Source organism: Panthera tigris, chromosome A2, assembly GCF_018350195.1.
Source record: "Panthera tigris isolate Pti1 chromosome A2, P.tigris_Pti1_mat1.1, whole genome shotgun sequence".
Taxonomy (NCBI): Eukaryota; Metazoa; Chordata; class Mammalia; order Carnivora; family Felidae; genus Panthera; species Panthera tigris.
In genome coordinates, this window is record NC_056661.1 from 10,609,932 (window position 1) to 10,618,807 (window position 8,876).

At 40.1% G+C, this 8,876-nt stretch overlaps 1 pseudogene; it reads left to right on the top strand.

Moving 5' to 3' along the window:
- Positions 1-5,514: 5,514 nt before the first annotated feature.
- On the top strand, positions 5,515-6,475 carry LOC102958443 (annotated as a pseudogene).
- The last annotated feature ends 2,401 nt before the right edge of the window (positions 6,476-8,876 follow it).

Sequence of the window (8,876 nt, forward strand, 5' to 3'; positions counted from 1 at the left end):
TTTGGTTAGGCTTATTCCTAGGTATTTCATGTTTTTTGGTGCAACTGTAAATGGGATCGATTCACTTTTTTCTCTGTCTTGTTGCTTCATTATTGGTGTATAACCGATTTCTGTGCATTGATTTTATATCCTGCGACTTTGCTGAATTCACGGATCAGTTCTAGTGGCATTTTGGTGGAATCTTTTGGGTTTTCCATATAGACTATCACGTCATCTGTGAAGAGTAAAGCTTTGAACTCCACCTTGCCAATTTGGATGCTTTTATTCCTGTATGTTGTTGATTACTGGGGCTAGGACTGCCAACACTACGTTAAATAGCAGTGGCGAGCATGGACTTCCCTGTTACGTTCCTGACATTAGGGGGAAATCTCTCAGCTTTTACCCATTGATCATATTAGCGATGGGTCTTTCATATGGCTTTTGATCTTGAAGTATGATCCTTCTATCCCTACTTTCTTGAGGGTTTTTATCAAGAAAGGATGCTGTATTTTGTCAAATGCTTGTTGAGGATTTTTGTGTCCCTGTTCATCAGGGAAGTTGGTCTATAGTTCTGTTTAGTGGGGTTTTTGTCTGGTGTTGGAATCAAAGTAATGCTAGCTTCATAGAATGAGTTTGGAAGTTTTGCTTCCATTTCTGTTTTTTGGAACAGCTTTGAAAGAATAGCTCTTACCTCTTCTTTAAATGTTTTTTAGAATTCCCCTGGAAAGCCATCTGGCCCTGGCTCTTGTTGTTTGGGAGAATTTTGATTACTAATTCAGTTTCTTCAATGGTTATGGGTCTGTTTAAATTTTCCATTTCTTCTGGTTTCAGTTTTGGTAGTTTATACGTTTCTAGGAATTTGTCCATTTCTTCCACATTGCCCAATATGTAGACCTATACTTGCTCATAATATTCTCTTATTTTTGTTTGTATTTCTGCAGTGCTGGTTTTAATCTCTGCTCTTTCATTCTTGATTTTATTTATTTGGGTCCTTTCCTTTTTGTTTTTGATCAAACTGGCTAGGGGCTTATCAATGTTGTTAATCTTTCAAAGAACCAGTTCCTGGTTCCTTTGATCTGTTCTATTTTCGTTTGTTTATTTTTGTTTCAGTAGCATTGATTTCTCCTTTAAACTTATTAATTACCCATCTCTCATTTGCTGTTTTTTTTCCATCCCTTTATGGTGTAAGGTTAGGTTGTGTATCTGAGACCTTTCTTCCTTCTATAGATGGCCTGGATTGCTATATACTTCCCTTTTATGACTGTCTTTCCTGTGTCCCAGAAGTTTTGGGCTGTGATGTTATCATTTTCATTGGCTTCCATGTCCTTTTTAATTTCCTCTTTCACCTCTTTGTTAGCCCATTCATTCTTTATTAGGTTACTCTTTAGTCTCCAAGTATTTGTTGCCTTTCCAAATTTTTTCTTGTGGTTGATTTCGAGTTTCATAGCATTGTGATGTGAAAATATGCATGTTATGATCTCGATCTTGTAATTGTTGAGAGCTGATTTGTGTCCCAGCATATGATCTATTCTGGAGAATGTTCGCTTGAGACGAATGTGTATTCTGGTGCTTTAGGATGAAATGTTCTGCATATATCTGTTCAGTCCATGCAGTCCAGTGTGTCAATCAAAGCCACTGTTTCCTTGCTGATTTTGTGTTTAGATGATCTGTCCACTGTTGTAAGTGGGGGGTTGAAGTCCTCTACTATTATGGTGTTATTATCAATGAGTTGCTTTATATTTGTGATTAATTGATTTATATATTTGGGTATTTCCACGGTTGAGGCATACATGTTTATAGTTGTTAGATCTGCTTCATGGATAACCCCTTAATTATGATATAATGCCCTTCTTCATCTCTTGCTACAGTCTTTCTTTTAAAATCTAGGTTGTCTGATATAAGTATGGCTACTCTAGCTTTCGTTTGGAGATCATTAGCATGATAGATGGTTCTTCATCCACTTACTTTCAATCTGAAGGTTTCTTTAGGTCAACAATGGGTCTCTTGTAAACAGCGTATAGATGGATCTTATTTTCTTATCCATTCTGTTATCCTGTGTCCTTTGATTGGAGTGTTTAGTCTATTGACATTTAGAGTGAGTACTGAAAGGTATGAATTTGTTTCAACATGTTGCCTGCAGAGTTGGAGTTTCTGGTGGTGTTGTCTGGTCCTTTCTAGTCTTTGTTGCTTTTTTTTTTCTTCTTTTTTTGCTTTTCTCTCCTCAGAGAATCTCCCAAACATTTCTAGCTGAGCTGGTTTAGTGGTCATTAACTCCTTTAGCTTTTGTTTCTCTGGGGAACATTTTTTTTAATCTCACCTCTTATTTTGAATGACAGCCTTGCTGGATAAAGAGTTCTTGGTTGCATATTTTTGGATTCAGCACATTGAATATACCCTTCTGCTCTTTTCTTGGCTGCCAAGTTTCTGTGGATAGGTCTGCTTTTAACCTGAACTGTCTTCCCTTGTAGGTTAAGGCCTTTCTTCCCCCTTGGTGCTTTCATGATTCTTTCCTTGTCTGAGAATTTTGTGAACTTGACTATGATAATCTTGATGGCCAGTTTTTGTTGAATCTAATGGGAGTTCTCTGTGATTCCTGGATTTTGATGTCTGTGTCTTTTCCAAGATTAGGAAAATTTTCCACTATGATTTGCTCACATCAGCCTTCTACCCCTTTTCCTCTCTCTTCATCTTCTGAGGCCCCTATGATTTGGATGTTGTTCCTTTTTAATGATTCATTGAGTTATCTAATATTATATCCTACTCTTTTGCCTCAGTTTCCTTCTTTTTTTCTGCTTCCTTATTCTCCATAAATTTGTCTTCTCTGTAACTGATTCGCTGCTCTGCTTCATCCAACCTCACCACCATGGCTTCCATTCGAAATTCCATCTCTGGTATAGCATTTTTTATTTCATCCTGGATAGCTTGTACTTCTTTTGTCTTCACAGAAAGAGATTCTATGCTTTTTCAACCTCAGCTAGTGCTCTTATTATCATGATTCTAAATTCTGTTCAGACTTCCTGTTGTATCTGTGCTGATTACGTCCCTCGCTGTCATTTTTTTCCTGTTTATTTTGTGGTGAATTCCTTCATTTCATCATTGTGGAGTAAGAAAAGGGATTAATAAAGTAAATAAAAGTAAAAATTAAAAAAATTAAAACAACATAAAAAATAAAATAAAGGATGCTAACTCCTAGGTTTGTTTTGGTCAGGTTGTTGTAAGAAGCTTGATAGAATAGAGATAGAAGGGGATGAAACGAAAAGAAAAAAAATGGAAAAAAAAGAAAAACGTTTGGAATTAAAAATATGAATACAATAAAAGAATAAAATGAAATGACGAAAGTCAAATAGAATTTTAAAAAATTACAAAAATGTAAAAAATATAATAGGAAAATTTAAAGAAAATATTTTTTATAAAAACGTTAAAAAATCAATTTTTTTCCTTTTCTGTATTCAGGAGTAATAAAAGAAAAGGAAAAGAAAAATACTGAATAGATGGACCAGCACACAGAATGAAATATGATTGAAAATGCATCCAGTTTCCACTAAAGTCAAACTATGAAGCACTTTATAGTCTGTAAACTACATAGGCAGAGAGACTGGTGATGTTCCTCTAGATTGTGGTTGGCCTGGTTGGGCGGTGCTTGGTGTAGTGACTTTGTTCTGCGCTAGATGACACTGCTTAGTTTAATGCAGTTGATCGCTGTGGTGCATGAAAGTGCTTATGTGCATATGCGGGAGGGGTGAAAATGAAGTCACCCAGTCCCCCAGTCTCTAGTATCAGAAGTCTATCTTCTCATTGATTGGCAATCAAGCACCCTTCCTTTGTCTCTGGCTTCTGTCCACTCCCCATTTCTCCACTGTCTGTGACCAAGCTGTCAGCTTGCCAGAGGACACCTCCCTCCCATATTTTATCTCAGATAGGGCAATGTTTACAAACTCCCCATTTCTGAGGGCCAAGCAGCTTTGACCCTCTCAGACCCTCTGGGGGAGGGTCCACCAAGCAATGTCATGGTGCCCGCCCACCCCTGGTACGTTTGTGTGACTGTGCTGCTGCAGATGCCCAGAGATTGTGGCCAGGTGCCCCAGAAAATGGTGTGATTGTGTAGTAGCAGCATTTCAGGGATTATGGTAAATCGCAGCACCCATCTGGCACCAGGCTTCACCCTTACCATCCTAGTTCCAACAGCAGCAATGTGGCTGTTCTCCAGGGTCTGCTGGGACCTTTGCCTGTGGCGAGGCTGCACGGCCTCTACCAAATATCCTCCCAGCAGAGAAATTGCCTCTCCCCGTGTGGCCTGAGGACCCCTCGGACCTTGCTGTCTGTTTCTGGGGATATGCCCTCCCCACCAGAGCTCTCCCAGGTATCGAGCTGTGGAGTTTCAGACTCTATGTTCCCCTGTTTATAGCCTCTTCATGAAATTGAAACCCTCTCCTTTCTCTCTTCTCTCTGTTTTTGTTCAGTCCACCCCTTCTCTTTCTCTCCAGCTGCTTTTGTGTTGGGCAGTGCTTCTCCTATACTCTCCCCCACCTCCATCCTCTCTCCACAAGCAAAAACAGCTCCCTGCCCTCCATAGCTTCTCTCTTCCCCAGTTCACCTCTCCACGCTGTGTACCTGCCAAATTCTGTGGTTCAAGTTGTGCAGATTGTTGTGTTATTCCTCAGACCAGGTTTCTAGATATGCAAGATGGTTTGGTGTTGATTTAGTTCCATTTCAGTGAGGAGAGAGGCAAAAAACCTTCCATGTTCCTCCGCCATCTTGGCCTCTCCCCAACATTGCCTTAGAATGTATCCACTGATACAGAAGGCTTTGAGCTCCTCTCTCTCTTATTTACATCCCACTCCTACACCCGTTGTGTTACCTGCTCTGCTCACAACTTTGTCTTTTATATTGCCTGATGGTTTTGGGTAAGCTCTTGACTCAAGGTCTTTGCACATGCGATTTCTCTGCCTTAACTGGTTTTCTTAAAGTTATCCACATGGTTCATGCACCCCTGAGTTTTCCAGCTCAGAAGCCCCTGATCAGTCATGACACAAAGGCAGGTTTTCCTTCCACTTAGGACTACTGTGTCCTAAACTTTTTTCCTTATTAGTTGTAACCACCACCTGAAACACCATTTATTCCTTTATTAATATTCTGTTCCTCCCTCTGACACACACACATCTTAGGCTGTCTTGTTAAGGTGAAACACACATTCCTACTGCATTTGTGCAATGCTGTTAAAAATACTTGTCACAAGATAATGTGTTAAATTTTCTCGGGTGGAAAAAAAAAGGTCCCAGGAAATTTATGGAGGAGAACATTGCTTTGGATAATTGTTTTGATTCAGAACAAGAATTGTGAACAATTTAAGACTCATGGAAAACATGGACATTTGAGAGTCCCTGAAATTTTCTGGTGTGTATTCTAGATTGGTAGGGAGAGTGTAAGAATTAATGAATGAAGCATTTTGAAAAGACAGCATTTCTTGTAATTCTGTGATCATGCTGCTGCCTTTCCAATGTTCTTGTCTCTGTTCCAGCCATTTTCATCAATTACATGGAAGGAAGAAATCAAACTCATGTTACGGAATTTATCCTCTTGGGACTCTCACACCAGGGGGAGCTGCAGTCACTGCTCTTTTGGCCGTTCCTGTCCTTGTACTTGGTCACCTTCACTGGGAACCTGCTCATGATCCTGGCCATTATCACAGACTCCCGCCTCCACACGCCCATGTACTTCTTCCTCTCCAACCTGTCCTTTTCAGACATCTGTTTCACCTCCACCACCGTCCCAAAGATGCTGCTGAACATCCAGACGCAGAGCAGAGCGATCTCCTACAAAGGTTGCCTCAGCCAGATGTACTTTTTCATGCTTTTTGCAGGAATCGACAATCTCCTCTTGACAGTGATGGCCTATGACCGGTTCGTGGCCATCTGTCACCCACTGCACTACATGGTCATCATGAACCCCAAGTTCTGTGGCATTCTGCTTCTGGGATCCCTGTTATTGAGTGTTCTTGTCTCTCTGTTACATGACTTATTGATTTTGCGACTCTCTTTTTGCACAGATCTGGAAATCTTTCACTTTTTCTGTGAACTTAAGCAGGTGATCCAACTTGCTTGCTCTGATACCTTCCTCAATGACCTGGCGATGTATTTGGCAAGTGGGCTTCTGGGTGTTGTTCCACTCACTGGCATCCTCTCCTCTTACTGTAGAATTGTAGCCTCCATTTTGAGAATTTCATCAGTGAAGGGCAAGTATAAAGCATTTTCCACGTGTGGGTCTCATCTCTCAGTTGTGTTCTTGTTCTATGGTACAAGCCTTGGTGTGTATTTTAATTCTGCTGCCTCACAAAACTCCAGCACAGGTGCCATAGCCTCAGTCATGTACACGGTGGTGATGCCCATGCTGAACCCCTTCATCTATGGTCTCAGGAACAGAGACATCAAGCAAGCCCTGAGAAAGCTCTTTAGTCGAGAGACATTGTCTGCATGTAGGTGTCTTTGTTTCGGGATAAAGACTTGAGTAACCGGGCTTAAAACCCTAGAAGACCTAGATCATGATATTTGTATCAGTTCATAGGCTGGCAATGTGCATTTTTTCTTCTTATTAGTTAGCTGTAAGTTTTCATACACCACAAGCAACAATTTTGTCTGTAGCTTTTTAAAGTTCATTTATTTATTTTGAGCGGGATAGCAAGAATGAGTAGGGAGAGGCAGAGGGAGATTGATGGAATATCCCAAGATATGTCCATGCTGTCAGTGCAGAGCATGAAGTGGGACTCAATATCACAAACTGTGAAGTTTTGATCTGAACCATAATCAAGAGTTGGACTCTTATCTGGCTGAGCTACCCAGGAAGCCCTCTACTGAATTTCTTTGAAACTGTTTAGTCATCGTATTAAATTCCATTGCACGGATTTTTAGAAGAAAATTTTAATGTGTATTCTTTTTTTGAGAAAGAGGTAGAGAGAGAGAGAATAAATCATAAGTAGGCTCCAGACTCTGAGCTATCAGCACAGAGGGTGATGCAGGGCTTGAAACCATGAATTGTGAGATCATGACATGAACCAAAGTAAGACGCTCAAAAAATTCAGCTACCCAGGTGTCCCCATTGCATGGATATTTAAGAACATATAATATAGCAAATTGAGTACTTATAATGTGATAGGAGGAGCCAATGGAGTAAATGTGAAATGCTTTTTCTCTGGGTTGAAAGCAGGTGTCAGAGTATCTGCTTTTTGAGGAAAATCATTGAACCTATCACAGGTTATATACAAGTTTCGAGGGTTTTATGTCAATCCACCTTGGAAGGAGATCACATCTGCAAGAGCCGAGGCACCTGGAACCTTCTGTGATGAGTTTACAATAATCCACCTTCACTATGCAGTCTCCAGTTTCCCCTCACACAGTCCAAAACATAAATGAAGTGTGAAGGTAATAGAAATTGCAACTCCTGATTTTTCAGGCCTTGATGGTGGCATTCTTGGTGATTTTCCCAGGGATGCATTATTACTTTTATTTTAATATTTGGTAGGCAGCAGCACTGTCTTGTGATTTCCCTCAGCACCTCCTACCATAATAGACTCTTCACAGATCTCACACACAATATGGCTACTCTGCCTATTGCCACCTCCATCTTTTCTAATGCTCCATCTCAGAAATTAGGCAGTGAGAACAGGATGCAATTATGGACTTGACCTGTGGCTTGTGAGACAGAATAAGATGAATGTCTCTTTCTCACCTACCCCAGAGGCCCTCATCTGGATTGTAAGCCATAATAGTAATTTTCTATTCCCTTATTCACAGTTTTCCAGGTAAATTTCCACAGGTCCTTTCAAACACTAGTATGCAGATAAATGTTCATGGAACTATCTATCAAAAAGAAACAGGGAAAGCAAGAAGAAAGGAAGTAATTAAGAACAAAAGAATAAAGAAGAGAGCTTATTAACATTTGCCAATTTCCATGGTATAATTACTCTCATCCTCTCCAATATCAAGGTACCAATTTTAGTTCAGACCACAGTCCTCATGGACCATTATAAGCTAGCCAGCGCCATCACCTCAGAGCCTTTGGGTTGGATTTGGAGGAAAATGTAAAGTAATCGTTGCCATTTTACGGCCGTCTGTCAGGTGTAAATGGTCACATCAGTTGAGGATTTGGGGCAGTGAAAAGACTCAGGACTGATAGGTAGAGACTATGACCCTTCATTGTAGTGACTCAGGTCTATCTTTTCTTCATGATTATTAGAGTTGGTTATGTTTTTGTTTTTGTTTTTGTTTTTGTTTTGCTTATTTTTTTTAATTTACACAAATTAGATAGGCTATTACTAAGCTGCCCATCTATTTTTGTTTCTTGGAGACACCAGGATGAATTTGTCATTTTCAAAAATCCATGTGGATCAACCAGTGTTGATGAGAATGATTAATTCTTATGCACTATGAATAAGATGCCTCAAATGGTTTGGGACTGCTGTCATGGCCTCTGGCAGTTCAGGAGGGGCTGAACTTTCGACGAAGGCATTTCAATTTTAGCAGGTCCATGGTAAGTCTGTCCTATGGGGGAGAATCTCTGTAGAGTCTGTCAAGGAAAACATTATAGCCCTCCCCAAGATATTTCTCAATGATCTTATGAATTTTATGTCGTCTGAAACTTTAGTTTGGGTATATTTGGGGTTGATGTATTGAATCACACAAGATAAACCCATCACAATGCCCTAGTCTCCTTGTACTTTGAATTCCTTCCTCTACATCATATTAAGCTATTTATGGCACTGAAATTCTTTTTTTCCTTAAAGTTCATTTATTTCCTTTGAGAGAGAAGAGAACAAGCTGGGGAGGAGCAATGAGAGGGATAAAGAGAAAATCCCAAGCAGGCTCCACACTGCCAGCCCAGAGCTCAATATGGGTCTTGAACTC